The sequence below is a fragment of the Rhododendron vialii genome, chromosome 13a (genome assembly GCF_030253575.1).
Source record: "Rhododendron vialii isolate Sample 1 chromosome 13a, ASM3025357v1".
NCBI classification, from domain to species: Eukaryota; Viridiplantae; Streptophyta; class Magnoliopsida; order Ericales; family Ericaceae; genus Rhododendron; species Rhododendron vialii.
The window spans coordinates 30,498,453-30,518,719 of NC_080569.1; positions in this window are offsets into that span (position 1 = coordinate 30,498,453).

The following is a 20,267-nucleotide window of genomic DNA, read 5'->3' on the forward strand; positions in this document are numbered from 1 at the left end:
TGCAGTTGGTGACGGGAAAAAAGTTGGCAACTCTATTTTCTTGGATAGTATCTTGCAACTCGTTCATCGTATTGATCCAAATTTATCTTCTTCGCTCCGTTACTTTTTTGGTGTTTGAATGTACTGCATCCAACAAGTATTTTCAGCTTATAGAAATATGAAACAGTACCTCTTGCCAAGACTACGAAAGAAACTACATTCAATTCCTTTCCCTCCAACTACAAAACCAACACACCTGGTCACAGAACTCTGGATTCTTCTTTGCTTCCCTTGACTTCATATATTCTCTTACCCCATCTGCATTATCATTCCACCTCTCCCTGTTTTGGCATACGTATTTGACAGAAGTGTGTAATACTCAGAGACCTGCTCTGGTTTTAGCTGGAACAGATGCTCAGCTTCTGTATCCCCATAGTTCCGGCAAGCCCCCAGAAAAGCGCCCCAAATGTTGGCATCTGGTGTAAATTGGAAGGCATTTGATAAGGACTGCTGCCTCTTACATAAGCCCAGCTTGTCCAAGAAGATCAAACATGCAAATGTAATGCATGTGTGTCGGCTTAATACTTCAAGGACAAATCTCGTTGAAAATGCTTCCCTTCTCTACCAGTCCTCCATGACTACAAGCTGATAAAACTACGATATACGAAACAGAGTCATATTCCACACCATCCATTCTCATGGCTTCAAAGAGACTAATGGCTGTATGCCTGTTTCCAACTCACCCAGCATGCAATATTCTAAAATCATGCTATCCCGTGAAGCTACATCCTTGATAGGGACTTGAAACTCAAGATAAAAAATCTTTCTAGCAAGATTAAGTGAATGATCTCAATCATTGAAATTTGTTGAACTGGTACAAGCCATGATTAAAATACTATATGCGTGTGATGAAAACTTGCTGAACTGGTACAAGCCATGATTAAAATACTATATTCGTGAACAATGCATGATTAAAATACTATTTTAATGGAAACTTGCTGAACTGGTACAAGCCATGATTAAAATACTATATGCGTGGGCAAGGCATGATTAAAATACTATGTGCGTGGACAAAGACATGATTAAAATACTATATTGATGGGAACTTGCCATACTGGTACAAGCTAGATCTAAAAAAAGAAAAAAACGAATTGGTACAAGCATAAAATAAAAGTGTGTAGGCTGTTAATGGGACCGAATTAGAGGGGAGATGACAAGGCAGTGGGCTAGGGCAGTAGGGCTCCCAGAATTTACATAAAAAATAGGGTCCCTTTCGATCGGTATAAGTTGAAATATTTTGTACATTATAGATAAATTAGCTCATGAGTGCGTTTGGTCTTGTTTCGAGACCTCGAAAACCCCTAGCCTTTCTTGTTTTGCTCTTCCTTCTTCAGTATAATAACTCATTGAAGACAACATAATTAATCTTGCCACATTTGGTATTGTTGGGATTTGTCCCACATTGGTTAATTATCTCCTCCAATACTAGTATATGAGCCTGGGCGGCCTCTCCACTCTTTGCCAATTGGTTTGGAGTTGGATGCTTTAACATGGTATCAAAGCTAGAGTTTCGGAGGCTTTTCCCCTTTGTTTGTGCCATAGTTGCACTTTATTTCATTGTGATTCGTGTGTTCCGAATCCTTTGTTGACCTCTCCACGTGCGAGTCAGGGGTCGCACGTGTGGGGGAGTATTGGGATTTGTCCCACATCGGTTAAATATCTCCTCCAAAACTAGTATATGAGCTTGGGCAGCCTCTCCACTCTTTGCGAATTGGTTTGGAGTTGGATGCTTTAACATGGTATCAGAGCTAGACTTTCGGAGGCTTTTCCCCTTTGTTTGTGCCATAGTTGCACTTTGTTTCATTGTGATCCGTGTGTTCCGGATCCTTTGTTTACCTCACCACGTGCGAGTCAGGGGTTGCACGTGCGGGGGAGTGTTGGGATTTGTCCCACATTGGTTAATTATCTCCTCCAATACTAGTATATGAGCTTGGGGCTTGGGCGGCCTCTCCACTCTTTGCCAATTGGTTTGGAGTTGGATGCTTTAACAGGTATAAAGGTCCAAAAGTGAGTTGCGACAGAGAGATTTGTGCTAATGAGGTTTCTTACCAAGAATCCATGGATTTCTCTTCCTTGCTTGATAGCAGCAAGATTTGAGAATATCCTACTACTAGTATGTTGCAGGATATCTCATCTCTCAGGGGAAATTTCGAACACATTTTGAGCCAAGTTTAGGCATTGGCATTTTTCATGCATACATATCCGTCAAAGCATTTGAGACAAACAAATCAAACGCAGATCCTGTTCGAACGGACCGAGTGTGGAGTTCTTTTCCTGCACGAAGAAAACCAATTCTTCCACAAGCAGGGAGAACGTTTGCCATGGTGACGGAATTGGGAGTCTCACAAAGAGCTTGCATTTGTCCAGACAAGTCCTGCTGCTGCATGCTCAAGACTGCTTCGAGCGAAATCAGCAATCATGGCTTTCCATGAAACCACATTCCTAGAATTCAGGATATGAAAAGCAATTGAAGCTCCAGTTGAATTCCGAGATTCCGTGTACATATCATTCAAAGGATTGGCAACAAATACATGAGACTCCATTCCCATCTAAAACCATGAAGTTCTTTCCCAGCAGGCAAACAAAGGTCCTGAGTTCAACCAACACTGGCATAATACTAGATACAGGTACTGAGTTCCGACTTGCTTTTTAGCAACAACGAAGATCAGGGATTGAGTGTCGATGGTTTTACACCTAAACCAATCATCAACAAAGGGAAAGGTATAGTCATCGGGTTTAACACCATTCCTAAAAGCATGTCCAAGAGAGAGAGCAAAATGAGAACTAAACTACATTTGAAGAGCCAGGTCGGGAAAAAGAACTCCAAGGGAGATAACAAACTTTACAACACCATTTTGGTGTAGCTCTCACTTTTTAAGTTTGAAGAGAAAGAAATGGCTATTTAAATTGACACAACATCAGATATAATCATGATGAGGGGTGAATTAACAGAATCCCAACTTATCCAAAATTTCTCACAAATTTTATTTTTTTAATTGAAAATGAATGCTTCCAAATCCTTACTCTTCTAAACATTTCATCAAATATTACTGGATTTCATATAAGCAAAAATACAATAATTTCTAATTCCAACTAGTAACACTTAAGAAAGCGTCTACACGGGAACAAGTGCCATTGGCCAATAGGTGATAGCAGAAAGCTAATGAAACAAGCCAATATGTTGCTTGTAGGGGCTGCAAGAGAATCATACGAGGCTAAAACCAATATGCAGGCGCAACACTGAATTCTAGGGAAAAAAAGAGGAAAGAAAAATGCAGTCGAGGCTTGTGATTTGTACTATGTACGAACTTTCTATACACAATCCCACTATCTTCATCAATATCATCATCCCTCAGGACCTCTGGAGGATTGGAGAAGTTGAAGAAACTTTCATAGCTTCCAGTCTTAATAACGAGTTTTGCATTCTTAGATCCCTTGTTTGGCTTCTTCTTAAGGATCTTGTGAGTCGAGCATTTTCCAGGATACCGTTCAATCTCAGCCCTACAAAGTACCAAACAAACATAATGTAAGCTTTCAAGGAGGATCTCAATTCTGAAAATTCACCCTAGGACAGGGAAAAAGAAAGTTACCCCATCCCCTTCTCTAAAATAAGCTCATCATCATCATCAACAGATGTTCTTGAAATATGGATTGGTATCAAAGAAGAACTCAAGCAACAATGAACTTGGAATGCCTTCTCTGCATTAGACACATTGATAACATCAGAGTTCTATGGCATGCATTACATCAGAATTAAAAAAAGAATTCAGCAATTCACAAACGATGGAGTCACCTTCTGCTTCTTTATACTCTTAGGAAAGCTCTTCTGACTTAGAGATGCTACTCAGAGTTGGATTAGATATGCTATTGGGGATGGTTGCTCCACTTTTCTCTGGCATGGTCCTTTGTTTAAACATTATGGGGATCGTGTGGCTTTTAGCTTGGGGAGATCCCTAAACGCTCGAGTTAGTCCTGCCATAAGGGATGGAGATTGGATTGGGCCAAGGAGGAGGAATCCCATTAAAATTCAGGAAATCATGGAGAAAATCCCAGCTGGTTTGAAGCCTTACGGGGGAGATGAAGTAATTTGAATTTTTGCATTGTCGAGAGTGCGCCCGGGCACACTGAAATGCCCCTAGGGGCGCATTAAAGCTGCATAAGTTCAAACTTTGCGGGTTTGCCACGGACACTCCCGAACTCCGATTTCCGTATGGTTTGAGCTATTAGAAAGCTTGTTCATTTTACTTTCTAGCCCAAGTGGTATGGATCAAAAATTATTATTACATCAAAAGATGTTATCATTTTACCCTCAATGGGTCAAACAATAATTCATTTTGGTAAAACGCTTGCATGTCCCTCATTGCAAATCGAATTAAGACCCATTATATATCAATAAATTGAGTTGCTTTATGAAAATATTTATGTTTACTTTATGAAAAGTAGGTAGAATGAAGACCGAAACAAAAATCTTCACAGCCAGGAAGGCTAAGACCAGTTCTAATTAAGTTTTATACGATACTCAAATCCTCAGTTCGTAGGTATTTTGTTCAGTGCTTAAATGTCCCACAAAGCTAGGGATGTGGGAGTTGAATGGAACTTAGAATGTTTAAATGGGCGTGAAAACGTATTTTAGCCATTGTGTCTCGATGATCTTTTATATCGGTATGCTTTCGACCAACTTTTCATAAAATAAAGTGTATTAGTTTCATTTTCCATTTTTATCATCTTGTACTACTTTAAAAACTCTATTTTTTGATATACAATGGGTCTTGATATGATTCAAAATGAGTGACATACGGGCGCTTTAAAGAAATGAACTATTTTTGACCCACTGAGGGTAAAATGGTCATGTATTTTAATGTAAAAATTATTTTTGATGAAAGCCACTTGGGTTAGGAAGTAAAATGAATAAGCTTTCTAATGGTTAAAACCACGCGAAAATCGGAGTTCATGAGTGTCTGGAGCAAGCCCGCAAAATTTGACATTTTGTAAAGTGTTGAGAGTGCGCCTGGGGCGCACTGAAATGCGCCTGAGACGCATAAACCTACGCCTGGGGCGCATTAAAAGCTGCATAGAAGTTCAAACTTTGCGGGTTTGCCCCGGACACTCCTGAGCTCCGATTTCGGCGTGGTTTGAACTGTTAGAAAGCTTGTTCATTTTACTTTCTAACCCAAGTAGTATGGATCAAAAATCATTTGTACATTTAAAGGACGTTACCATTCTACCCTTAGTGGATCAAAAAATAATTCATTTCGGTAAAACGCTTGCATGTCCCTCATTTCAAATTGAATCAAGACCCATTATATATCAATACATAGAGTTTTTAAAGTAGTAAAAGATAGTAGAATCCAACAATAAAAATATTGCTTATTGGTGCCTACTGACGTGATCCTGTGGGAGAAGAAAATTTTATTGCTTATGCTCTATATTCTGAGACCATACTGCACAATGCATGACTAGCCAATTTGTGCATGTATTCTCATCTTTCCAAATCAGACCAAGGCTTTCAAAATTCTCCTTTGAAATGAATTGGAAACAAGGCTCTTTTGCTTGAGGATATTGTGGCCTGGAGAAGTCCGTGTTTAAATAGTTTCAAGTCAGCAGGTCAAGCAAGGGATAAAAGACCAGCTTTTGCTTCCTCTCCTAGTGCAGAGCTTCCCTAACTCGCAGCTTGCCTCTTAAACTTGGGCTGGGTCCCCGGTCTTTCTTTCACTTGGGCAAGACGTTGCTAAAACTTGACTTCACTCTTCACTGTGCGAATAAAGTAACCGTAACATGGCTGATATAATGACTGGTAAAACACAAGATCAAAAGAAAAATGAATTAGGGGAGTAAAACCTCAAAAGAGTTTTCAGTGTAGTATCAGGGAAAGTTCTGTCTCCCTTGCCATATGGCTAGGGTAATTATGTTGCTTGGTACATTGGTAGAAGCTTGGGCTACTCCCAAGTTTGAGAATTTAGGTCTAAGTTTGGAGGGAACCATGATGCAAGTTGTGCTGAAGATGAGGTCCACGCCTTGTCTTATACTCTCGTAAACTTCTGTATTTACGGTTTAGTAGTTTAGGGCGGGAATAGGCTGAACAGCATTTGTGAACGGGTTCCGTTGTCTTCTTTTTCGCCATCTATTTTAGCTGATGCAAATTCAACCGTTCATCTCAGTAATCAATGATTCGGATTTAAAAAAGAATCTTCGCAAGAAGAGTCTATTCTTAACACGAATAGTCTTTTTTATATCTGGATCACTGAAAACACTTTTGGACGGCTGTGATGCCGCATTACACCCATGTAGTGCACTCCACTAAAGGGTCCCCAGATCTTTTTTTTACAACGTGGGTCCCTCAAAGGTAGAACAGTCCCTTGGAGTGGACTTGTTGCAAACGGCTCTTTAACTTGCCAAAACCTAAATTGGGTATAGAAATTTGCCATCTCCCTTGGCGATGCATATAACCGTCATGGATTGCAGCAATGGAAAAAGCTCGGATGTGAGTGTTCCACAAGAAAGCAGTGAGGCAATAGGGAACAGTGCTTTTCGAACAGAATGAGAGAAGGAAACACTGTCGAGTGAACGGTGAGAAGAGCAATATAGACGTTCAACATCAAAGGCAAAGGTTGTTTACAAATTGTGATTGAATGCCATTTTTTTTTTCTCTTTCGACGCAATCAGTTCTTACATTGTATGAATTCTAGACGAAGGTAAAAGCAGTATTTAAGAGCATCTCCTATTTTTGTTGAGCAATCACTTCTGACAGTCCAGTCGTTCCTACTAGTATCTTTCTCTTTCTTGCTTTGAAAAAGTATCATTCCTGTGGTGGCCTTGGTTACCAGTTTGGTAAATGACAATTTAAATTGACACATCATCAGATATGATAATGATGATTGGTGAATTAATGGAATCCCAAACTTATCAAAAATTTCTCAAGAATTATGTCTTTTTTAATTGAAAATGAATGCTCCAAATCCTTACTGATCTTCTAAACATTTCATCAAATATTACTGGATTTCCTATAAGCAAAAATACAATCATTTCTAGTTCCAACTAACACTTCAGAAAGCATCTACAAGGGAACAAGTGTCATTGGCCAATAGGTGATAGCAGAAAGCTAATGAAACAAGCCAATATATTGCTTGTAGGGCTGCAAGAGAATCATACGAGGCTAAATCCAATATGCAGGCGCAACACCGAATTCCAGGGAAAAAAAGAGGAAAGAAAAATGCAGTCAAGGCTTGTGATTTGTACCATGTACGAACTTTCTATGCACGATCCCACTATCTTCATCAATATCATCATCCCTCAGGAACCTCTGGAAGATTGGAGACGTTGGAGAAACTTTCATAGCTTCCAGTCTTCATCAGGAGTTTTGCATTCTCAGACCCCTTGTTTGGCTTCTTCTTAAGGATCTTGTGAGTCAAGCATTTTCCAGGATACCGTTCAATCTCCATCCTACAAAGTACCAAACAAACATAATGTAAGCTTTCAAGGAGCATCTCAATTCTGAAAATTCACCCTAGGACAAGGAAACAGAAAGTTACCCCATCCCCTTCTCTAAAATAGGCTCATCATCATCATCAACAGATTTCTAGAAATAAGGATTGGTATCAAAGAAGAACTCAAGCAACAATGAACTCGGAACGCCTACTCTGCATTAGACACGTTGATAACATCAGAGTTCTATGGCATGCATTACATCAGAATTAAAAAAAGAATTCAGCATTTCGCAAATGATGGAGCCACCTTCTGCTTCTTTATCCTCTCCATCCACTGTGGCTTTCGTTGTAATGCCTTCAACTTCGACAACACCATTCACAACTTCATACCTCTGTAACATGTGCATCAACATTCATGAGTCAACCAACAAAGATATGCCCAATAAATCATATTTTTTGACGAAAACCTTAACTACAACTTCTGCAAGCAATGCTCTGGTACAACACTACAAATAACAATATACTCCATAAATAACCTTGGTGTAAAGTGGTTGGTACCCAGAGTTGGATTAGATATGCTATCGGGGATGGTTACCCCACTTTTCTCTGGCATGATAACTGACACCCCAAGGGTCCTTTGTTTAAACATTATGGGGATTATGTGGCTTTTAGCTTGGGGAGATCCCTAAACGCTCGAGTTAGTTCTTTCATAAGGGATGGAGATTTGAATTGGCCAAGGAGGAGGAATCCTATTAAAATTCAGGAAATCATGGAGATTGGAGACAATCCCATTCCCAGCTGATTTGAAGCCTTATGGGGAGATGAAGTAATTTGAATTCGGGAATTGTCGAGAGGAAATGCGCATGGGCTGCATAAACCTGGGTTAGAAAGTAAAATGAATAAGCTTTCAAACGGTTCAAACCACGCGAAAATCGGAGTTCAGGAATGTCTGGAGCAAGCCTTCAAAGGTTTGACATTTTGTGTAGCGTAAAATGCGCCTGAGACGCATAAACCTGCGCCTGGGTCGCATTAAAGCTGCATAGAAGTTCAAACTTTGCGGATTTTGCCACGGACACTCGCGAACTCCGATTTTCGCGTGGTTTGAACTGTTAAAAAGCTTGTTGATTGTACTTTCTAACCCAAGTGGTATGCATCAAAATTCATTTTTACATCAAAAGACTTTACCATTTTACCCTCAGTGGTCAAAAAACAATTCATTCCGATAAGACTGCTTCAAACTCCCTTCTAGCTCAAACTGGTTTTGCTGCAACAGTTCACCATATCTACGGTGGACGTAGTAATGCTAGGTTCTTTAGGTCCATTCGAGGGGACCAAATGGTGGTGCTTCGAAACATCGTGCGGAGGATGTTAGAACTTGGCTCAGTTCCTCGGCTGGTTTTAAGGATTCTGCAGAATGCTTGAGCATTGAGAGGATGTGGAATGTGTAGTTTCTATGCTTGTTTTGGCAGTTGAGTAGGTGTGTTTTTGCTTTGTTGTGGTGAAGTTTTTGCCATCCCCTTGCCTTCTTGTTGGTGTGTTTCTACTTTCTATAATCGAAATTACTTATGAAAAAAAAAAGGGTACTCAGGAAAATACAAATACGAAGACGAATTACCAAATATTAGATTAAATTTGATTTTGAATGCAATCTTAAGTGATTAGCAAGAAAACTCAACCTAACCTGAACAGTGATAATATATATATATTTAAAAAAAGTACCGACGAATCGGGTAACGTTAGGTTCGGAGTACATTTTTCTTTTGAAATAGAAATGGATGCAGCAATGCATGTAGTTATTTAAGATCATATTTTCTAGTCATATAGGGTAATCGAAACTACATTATTAAATGGATGCTTAGCTTCAAATCAAAGGCGACTCAATAATTCAGTACAATTTAACTTTCGGTGAAAGGCTCAATTATGGAGTGTTTTCAAAGTTACTCAATAATAGAGTAAGTTTTAGGTGGAAAGGTTGGACATCAATTATTTCCACAGTTGTACAATTGTTCTGTAATAATTTATTTTCCTGTAGAGTCCTCTATATAAAGGACGCGTCTGTTTTGTTTTAGGCAGGTTTTTGGTTTTGCCCTCTCTCTCTGTAAAAACCAAGCTCTGTGTCTCTCCCTCTCCCTTGTAATATTTGCAGTCTCTTTCCCTTAATAAAAAGGTTAGTTCTTTTCCGATCCTCTGTATTGTTTTCATTTCAGTACATCTTTGGTATCAGAGCCATTATGGCTTAATTTTAGGTGTTAGTGCAAACATAAGCCATGATATCGTGATGAAGTCTTTACTTCAAATAAAATGTTTTGAAATCATTTGGTAAAAACTTAAATGTAAGATAACATTCAAGGTAGTGGGACGTCACCCAAGTCGCGTTCGGATTTGTCCGGCCATGAGGACCCGGGAAGGGTGATTTGGCCTATTGCTCCGGTAAATCGTTGACAGACGTGCTATCAGGAATGTTTCCTTTCATTTAAAAAAAAAAAAAAAGGCTGGATCATGTTATAATGGAATATGTAAGCACTAACACACCCATCTCAATATGAGAAGGCTATTTCGTTCTGACAATGATAGAATTAAAATTCTGAATTAGTAGAATATGCTAATGTGCAAGAACAACTTAATCACTGGACAATTCCTCCAGTTCGTCATTCTGTTATATACAGACATGGAATGTTTGAATTAAAAAGTAGCATGGCAATTAAAACTATTGAAAGAACAGAAAGCCTGGAATTGAATGATAAGATAATTAATCTTATGGATCGCACTGATCTACTTGCACACATGCAAAATTATAGATATGTTCATATAGGTTTAGTACAAATTGCCCTTAAACCTTTAACATTACTAGGAATGGACACCTGTCTACAAGTCACTTTGCGTGATGGAAGGTGTAATAATTGGAGATCCTCAATTATTGGGGCTATTGAGACCAGCTTAAGTCATGGTCCTGTTTATTTTAATGCTTTCCCTGATTTATCTCTATCTCTTACGGATAGGAATATAGGAGAAGCTTTGAATTGTAGAATCCAGACTAGGGGTTATGATTTCTTGCCTGGATCCGAAGTTATTGCTGTAATTTATAGAATTTATTACAAAGTTATGAATACTATGAATCCCAGGGTACGAATGATGCGCCCTACAGATAGAACTGTTTTAATAGAATCTAATATGTTGACGTCAAATGTTGCAACTAATAGGTTGATTAATTGGGAAGAAATTACTTTCCCTGATAGTTGGACTATGCCTAATGCGGTTCCTCCTAGGCCCATTAGTAATACAATTGAACAAATTGTTCAAGATAATTATGGCATTATTTTCTTAAATTTTAGAAATTCTCAGGCCGGTAATTATGCGAGAAGTTTGAGTTCTCGTAATAATCAAACTCCATATAGAGTTAGCATACCAACTACTAGTCGACATTCGACATCGGAGATTCCCGAATCACATCATCCTGTGGAGGATGAGAATTTGATTGGGATAAGATTATCCAAAACCAAATACCTCATGGTGTTTATACTCACCAAAATAACACAGTAGAATCACCTACTGCTAGTGAGATGGCGTTCAGTCTTAATAATGATAATAGGGGCTGAACTTAGGAAAGAAATTAATGCAGAATTTCAACTCCCAAAATATCAAGAGTTTAGGAGTTGGTATTTCAATAAATATAATTCTAGTCAATTACAAAAATTCAAGAGTGAATTTTATGATTTCCTTGAAAGCCAACAAAAAATTATACCTTTCACTCAATGGTTTTATGGAAGGTATTGGCTTGAATGTGATAGATCCATAAATGTTATACAGGACTATCATAGGAATTGGAGGTCCATGTCGGGAACTGTGATACGCGCAGTTCATCCTCCAACTATACCTTTGTCAATTGAGGGCAATTCTGAGTCTGATCCACCTTTGGAAACTGCTGCTTTTGTTAGACCTACTAACACAGATCCAAATGGTAAAATTTATAAGCAGAATAATCATACTAATGTTTGTCTTAATACCATTGGAGACCAATTGGTCAGAATGGAAGAGCAAATAGCTCAAACTAGAGAAGATGTTAGACTAATAAGTCCTAAGACCGGAAATAAAGAAGATGAGATTTCACCATCTAATATCCGGCCACCGTTACCAATAACTGGGTTTAATCTTACAAACCCTAATAAAAATTCTGATTTACTTAAAGAATTACAAATGAGATTTAAGGGATTAACCCTTAATGCTATCTCTGATGACCACGACCAGGAGACATCTTCTCAGGATGTGGTAGAATTAGAAAATTCCTTTCTCCAGTCTCAACATGAGACTATTAATAAAATTCAATATCCCAAACATTTTCCTTATAGTGGGGCTGATAGATATTATTATCCTAGGCCGACTCCACAAGATATGCTTTATGAAGAATCTGGTTTTCAAAAACAGATGTCTTATAGTGGCAGGACTATCTATGAATGGAACATAGATGGTATGACTGAATATCAAATTTTTGGTGTTGCACATCAAATGATGATGTATAGCACAATTTGTACTAATAATAAAAATGAAGATAAGGAAGTCGCCGGTTGGATCACAGTTGGATTCACTGGTATGCTTAAAGGTTGGTGGGATAACATTTTAACCACAGACCAAAGACAAGAAATTTTGAATGCAGTTAAAACTACTGAGACTGGCACAATAAAACAAGATGCTGTTTACACTCTTGTCCAGTCAATTATTTTACATTTTGTTGGCCATTGGGATAACCAACGAGAAAGAAGTAGAGAGCTACTTCAAAATTTAAAATGTCCAACGTTAACTCATTTTCGTTGGTATAAAGATGTGTTTCTTGCTAAGGTTATGCAAAGAATTGATGCTAATAGTGAGCATTGGAAGTCAAAATTTATTGATGGATTGCCTTATTTCTTTGCGGAGAAAATTAGGAAGAAATTGCGTGACCAAAATAATGGTTTATCTATTGATTATAATAGATACACTTATGGCCAGCTTATAGCCATAATTATCCAGGAAGGATTGACTTTGTGTAATGACATAAAGTTGCATAATCAATTGAAAAAGCAGAACCTAACCGGTAAACAGGAGTTAGGACAATTTTGTGACCAATTTGGTTATGATCTTCCCCAGTATTCTAAACCTCATAAGAATAAGAGTAGTAATAAGACTACTCGAAGATATTCCAAGAAAAAATATGGGAAAAAGAAACATAAGGATAGGGATGAGCCTTCGAGCCCAAAAAATCCTAAGAATGCTGCTAGAAAGCAGAAAAATGAAGGTAAAAAGAAGGTCTCTGCCAAATGTTATAAATGTGGCAGAATAGGTCATTATGCAAATAAATGCAAGACCAAAAAGAAATTAGAAGAACTTCAATTGGATGAAGGGTTAAAGCAGACCCTTTACAAACTTCTAATTGATTCTAGTGATTCTGATTCAGAAGAACAAATTAATGATCTCTCTGAAAATGAAGATACCTCTTCCACTTCAGAAGAGGAGGAAATCACTAATGATTGCAATTGTAATGGTATTGAATGTTCGACTTTTGATGATTATTGGAAGGCAATAGTAGAAATGAATGGTCTCAGTGTGAATGTTCTAACTGAGAAACAGCAGGGTCTTTTAGAAGTTATTGATCAAATTGATGATCCTCAACTTAAGATGAAAGTAATTGAAACTTGTATATCTTCAATGAAAGAAGAAGAGGAAGAAAGACCCCAGCTTCCTAATGAAAATTATAGTTTGAAAATTATTCTTGATCGTCTAGAACAGGTAGATAATTTTAAACCTGTTACAATTCCTGATCTAAAGAGTGAAATTAATACTCTGAAGGCCGAGATTCGGTCATTGAAGACTTTCCAGAGCAAAGCTGCTCAAGAATTTTATGATATCAAGACAAGATTGGTTGTCTTGGAAAATAAGGGCGAATCAAGCAAGGTTGATGATTTGGCCTATTTGAATTCCATAAACAAAGTGGTTTACCAAAAATGGCATATTAAGATTAATTTGGTAATCCATAAGGAATACACTATCAACAATATTATTGCTTTGGTTGATAGTGGTGCGGATATGAATTGTATCCAAGAAGGGATTATTCCAACCCAATATTTTGAGAAAACTTCTCAAAGTCTCACTAATGCCAGTGGAGAGAAAATGATAATTAAATACAAACTCAATAATGTTTACATTTGTAATAAGGGAGTTTGTTTAGAAACAACATTTCTATGTATTAGGAATCTTCAACAGGAGTTAATCCTTGGAACTCCTTTTTTATCAATGTTGCTTCCTATGAAGACTAGCACAGCTGGAATATCTGCTCATATAGGTGATCATGAGATATTTTTTGAATTTGTATCTCCACCTGTTTACAAAGAAATCAATGATATAATGAGAAAAATTTCTCATAAAGATAAACAAATAAATTTTCTCAAAAAAGAGATTCAAATAATGAATATTGAAGAGGTTCTACAAAAACCCTTTTTAAAAGAAAAAATTTCTCAAATAGAAGAGAGTTTTAAAAAAGAAATTTGTAGTGATATCCCAAATGCTTTCTGGGATAGGAAACAGCATGTTGTTTCATTACCTTATGAGAAGGATTTTGATATAAGGATTTGTATCAAAGAAGAACTGAAGCAACAATGAACTCAGAACGCCTTCTCTGCATTAGACACGTTGATAACATCAGAGTTCTATGGCATGCATTACATCAGAATTAAAAAAAGAATTCAGCAATTCGCAAACGATGGAGCCACCTTCTGCTGCTTTATCCTCTTCACCCACTGTGGCTTTAGTTGTAACACCTTCAACTTCAACTTCAAAAACACCATTAACAACTTCATACCTCTTTAACATGTGCATCAACATTCATGAGTCAAGCAATAAAGATATGCCCAATAAATCATATATTTTGACAAAAACCTTAACTACAACTTCTGCAAGCAATGCTCTGGTACAAGTGTACAACACTACAAATAACAATATACTCCATAAATAACCTTGGTGTAAAGTGTTCATCAAGCTTCTGGAACATCCGTCAATTAGCACGTCGTCTCTTCCATTCTAAGCTTCTTCTCCTATCATCTTTTGAGTTCCAAATCTTTCCCCTCCGGGCTCTTCAAGGACTCTTAGGAAAGCTCTTCCGACTTAGAGATGCTACTCAGAGTTGGATTAGATATGCTATTGGGGATGGTTGCTCCACTTTTCTCTGGCATGGTTCTTTGTTTAAACATTATGGGGATTGTGTGGCTTTTAGCTTGGGGATATCCCTAAACACGCGAGTTAGTCCTGCCATAAGAGATGGAGATTGGAATGGGCCAAAGAGGAGGAATCCTATTAAAATTTAGGAAATCATGGAGACAATCCCAGCTGATTTGAAGCCATATGGGGGAGATGAAGTAATTCGAATTTGTGCATTGTCGAGAGTGCGCCCGGGGACATAAACTTGCGCCTGGGGCACATTAAAGCTGCATAGACGTTCAAACCCTTCGGGTTTGGCCCGAACACTCCTGAACTCCGATTTCCGCATGGTTTGAGCCATTAGAAAGCTTGTTCATTTTACTTTCTAACCTAAGTGGTATGGATCAAAAATTTCTTTTACTTCAAAAGACTTTACCATTTTACCTTCAGTGGGTCAAAAAATAATTCATTTCAATAAAACGCTTGCATGTCCCTCTTTTCAATTCGAATTAAGACCCATTATATATCAATAAATCGAGTTGCTTTATGAAATTATTTATGTTTACTTGATGAAAAAAGTAGGAAGAATGAAGACCAATACAAAAATCGTCACAGCCACGAAGGCTAAGACACGTTCTAATTAAGTTTTATACAGTACTCAAATCCCTAGTTCTTAGGTAGTTTGTTCAATGCTTAAATGTCCCACAGAGCTAGGGATGTGGGAGTTGAATGAAACTTAGAATGTGTAAATGGGTGCGAAAACGTGTTTTAGCCATTGTGGCACTAAGGAAGAAGAGAGCCATTCCCACCTGTTTTTTGCATGCCCTTTCTCTGCGGGGGTGTGGAATAATGTGTTGCTTCATTGTGGTTTGCATACAAGTCCAGTGTGTTTTGAACAGGAGTTCGAGTGGTTTTTTTGTCTTAGGAGTCAGGAGTGCAAGTAAGACTGCTTAAAACGATCCCTTCTTAAACTGGTTTTGCTGCAACAGTTCACCATATCTATGGTGAACGTAGTAATGCTAGGTTCTTTAGGTCCATTCGAGGGGACCAAATGGTGGTGCTTCGAAACATCATGCGTGGGATGTTAGAGCTTGGCTCAGTTCCTCGGCTGGCTTTAAGGATTCTGCAGAATGCTTGAGCATTAAGAGGATGTGGAATGTGTAGCTTCTATGCTTGTTTTTTTTTTTTTTTTGATAACCGAGGTATCCGGGCCAGCTTACACGCACCTCAATTAAATCCTTGGGGGAGACTAGCACAGCAATCCACCGCCATGGCCCCCCACTTAAATCATGGTTTGCTTCCAGGGGGAATCGAACCCTGCCATGTTTCTATGCTTGTTTTGGCAGTTGATCGAGTAGGTGTATTTTTGTTTTGTCTGCCTTGTGCAGGGTGGTAAAGTATTCGCAAATGGAGTCACCTTTTGAGTTCCAAATCTTTCCCTCCTGACTCCTCCATTCTCAGCTTCTTCTCCCATCATCTTTTGAGTTCCAAATCTTTCCCTCCTGAATCTTCATGGACTCTTAGGAAGCTCTGATCCGACTTAGAGATGCTACTCAAAGTTGGATTAGATATGCTATTGGGGATGGTTGCTCTACTTTTCTCTGGCATGGTCCTTCGTTTAAACATTAAGGGGATCGAATTAGTCCTGCCATAAGGGATGGAGATTGGAATGGGCCGAGGAGGTGGAATACCATTAAAATTGAGGAAATCATGGAGACAATCCCAGCTGGTTTGAAGCCTTACGGGGGAGATGAAGTAAGTTGAATTTGTGCACAAAAGTTCAAACTTTACGGGTTTGCCCTAAACACTACCGAACTCCGATTTCCGCGCGGTTTGAGCCGTTAAAGCTGCACAGAAGTTCAAGCATTTTGCATTCCAGGCGCATAAACTTGCGCCTGGGCGCATTAATAGCTTTCAAAATGAGTTTTGCATTCTTAGACCCCTTGTTTGGCTTCTTCTTAAGGATCTTGTGAGTCAAGCATTTTCCAGGATACCGGTCAATCTCCGTCCTCCAAAGTACCAAACAAACATAATGTAAGCTTTCAAGGAGCATCTCAATTTTGAAAATTCACCCTAGGACAGGGAAACAGAAAGTTACCCCATCCCCTTCTCTAAAATAGGCTCATCATCATCAAGACATCAACAGACGTTCTTGAAATAAGGATTGGTATCAAAGAAGAATTCAAGCAACAATAAGCTCGGAACGCTTTCTCTGCATTAGACACGTTGATAACATCAGAGTTCTATGGCATACATTACATCAGAATTAAAGAAAAGAATTGGGCAATTCACAAATGATGGAGTCACCTTCTACTTCTTTATCCTCTTCATCCACTGTGGCTTTAGTTGTAACCCTTCAAATTCAACAACACCATTCACAACTTCATACCTTTGTAACACGTGCATCAACATTCATGGGGCAACCAACAAGGATATGCCCAATAAATCACATATTTTGTCCAAAACCTTAACTACAACTTCTGCAAGCAATGCTAGCTCCAGTTACATCTGTCATTTAGCAAGTTTTCTCTTCCATTCTCAGCTTCTTCTCCCATCATCTTTTGTGTTCCAAATCTTTCCCTGACTCTTCATGGACTCTTAGGAAGCTCTTCCGACTTAGAGATGCTACTCAGAGTTGGATTAGATATGCTATTGGGGATGGTTGCTCTACTTTTCTCTGGCATGGTCCTTTGTTTAAACATTATGGGGATCGTGTGGCTTTTAGCTTGGGGAGATCCCTAAACGCTCGAGTTAGTCCTGCCATAAGGGATGGAGATTGGAATGGGCCAAGGAGGAGGAATACCATTAAAATTCAGGAAATCATGGAGACCATCCCAGCTGGTTTGAAGCCTTACGGGGGAGATGAAGTAATTTGAAGAGTGCGCCCGGGGCGCACTGAAATGCGCCTAGGGCGCATAAACTTGCGCCTGGACGCATTAAAGCTGCACAGAAGTTCAAACTTTGTGGGTTTGCCCCGGACACTCCCGAACTCCGATTTCCGCACGGTTTGAGCCGTTATAAAGTTTGTTCATTTTACTTTCTAACCCAAGTGGTATGGATCAAAAATCATTTGTACATCAAAAGACGTTACCATTCTACCCTCAGTGGATCAGAAAACAATTCATTTTAGTAGAACACTTGCATGTCCTCATTTCAAATCGACTCAAGACCCATTTTATATCAATACATAGAGTTTTTAAAGTACTACAGTAAAAGATAGTAGAATCCAAACAATAAAATATTTATGTTTGCTTTACGAAAAGTAGGTAGAAAGAAGACCAATACAAAAATCGTCAAAGCCACGGAGGCTAAGACACGTTTTAAATAAGTTTTATTCGGTACTCAAACCCCAAGATCTTAGGTACTTTGTTATATGCTTAAAGTGTCCGACAGAGCTAGGGATGTGCAGGTTTGCATGGGAGGCTCTGTGATCTGTAAGGCCTGAAGTGAACTGGTATGATGTGGTTTGGACCGTTTGGTTCAAGCACCATGTTCCTAGGTGGGCTGTTATCCATGTCAAGGCAGGTTGGGACTTTGGACAGGCTTGGTAAATGGGGTACCGACTCCGCTTGTGTTCTTTGTGCTGAGGAAGAGGAGAGCCATTCCCACCTGTTTTTTTTGCATGCCCTTTCTCTGTGGGGGTGTGGAATAATCTGTTGCTTCATTGTGGTTTGTATAGAAGGCCAATGTGTTTTGAACAAGAGTTAGTGGTTTTTCTGTCTCGCGAGTGTGAGCAAGACTGCTTCAAACGATCCCTTCTTAAACTGGTTTTGCTGCAACAAGGCCACTATGTCTATGGTGAACGTAATGCTAAGTTCTTTACGTCCATTCGAGGGGACCAAATGGTGGTGCTTCGAAACATCGTGCGGCTGGGGGATGTTAGAACTTGGCTCAATTCCTCAGCTGGTTTTAAGGATTCTGCAGAATACTTGAGCATTAAGAGGATGTGGAATGTGTAGTTTCTATGCTTTTATTTTTTATTTTTATAAACAAGGTATCCAAGCCAGCTTACACGCACGTCGACTATATCATCGGGGGAGACTAGCACAGAAACCCACTGTCATGACCCCCACTTAAATCATGGTTAGCTTCCAGGGAAATCAAACCCTGCAATGTTTTTATGCTTGTTTTGGCACTTGAGAGTAGGTGTATTTTTGCTTTGTCTGCCTTGTGCAGGGTGGTAAAGTTTTGCTTTGTTGCTTCATTGTGGTTTGCCTCTTTTTGGTGTGTTTCTATTATAGAAATTACTTGCCAAAAAAAAACAAAGGGTACGTGAAAATCAGAGTTCAAGAGTGTTTGGGGCAAGCCCGCAAAATTTGACATTTTGTGCAGTGTTGAGAGTGCGCTCTGGGCGCACTGAAATGCGCCTGAGACGCATAAACCTGCGCCTGGGGCGCATTAAAAGCTGCATAGAAGTTCAAACTTTGCGGGTTTGCCGCAGACACTCCAGAGCTCTGATTTTCGCGTGGTTTGAACCGTTAGAAAGCTTGTTCATTTTACTTTTTAACCCAAGTGGTATGGATCAAAAATCATTTGTATATTTAAAAGATGTTACCATTCTACCGTCAATGGATCAAAAAATAATTCATTTCGGTAAAACGCTTGCATGTCCCTCATTTTAAATCCAATCAAGATCCATTATATATCAATACATAGAGTTTTTAAAGTAGTAAAAGATTGTAGAATCCAACAATAAAAATATTTATGTTTGCTTTATGAAAAGTAGGTAGAAAGAAGACCAATACAAAAATCTTCAGTACTCAAATCCCCAGTTCTTAGGTACTTTGTTCAATGCTTAAGTGTCCCACAGAGCTAGGGATGTGCAGGTTCTTTAGGTCCATTCGAGGGGACCAAATGGTGGTGCTTCGAAACATCGTGCGGGGGATGTTAGAACTTGGCTCAGTTCCTCGGCTGGTTTTAAGGATTCTGCCGAATACTTGAGCAGTAAGAGGATGTGGAATGTGTAGTTTCTATGCTTGTTTTTTTTTTTGATAACCGAGCTGTCCAGGCCAGCTTGCACGCACGTCAACTATATCCTCGGGAGAGACTAGCACAACAACTCACCGCCATGGCCCCCCTTAAATAATGGTTTGCTTCTAGGGGAAATCGAACCCTGCCATGTTTCTATGCTTGTTTTGGCAGTTGCGTAGGTGTATTTTTGCTTTGTCTGCCTTGTACATGGTGGTAAAGTTTTGCTTTGTTGCTTCATTGTGGTTTGCCTCTTTTTGGTGTGTTTTCTATTATAGAAATTACTTAGCCAAAAAAATAAAATAAAGGTACTCAGGAAAATACCATATGAAGACGAATTACCAAACATTAGATTAAATTTGGTTTTGAATGCAATTTTGAGTGGTCAGCAGGAAACCCCCAACTTAACCTGAACAGTGATATATGAGAAAATACAAGTACCGACAAATCGGGAACGCTAGGTTCTACATTTTTTTTATTTTTTTGAAATAGACATGGATGAGCATGCATGTAGGTATTTACGAACATATTTTCTAATCTTATAGGGTAATCGTAACTACATCGGTAAATGACAATTTCGTAGATAATATTTTCTTTTTGCAATTAGCCCAACAAAACACATTCGATGACGGCGAGATTATCCACGTTTGTATGTACTGGATCAAAACCATT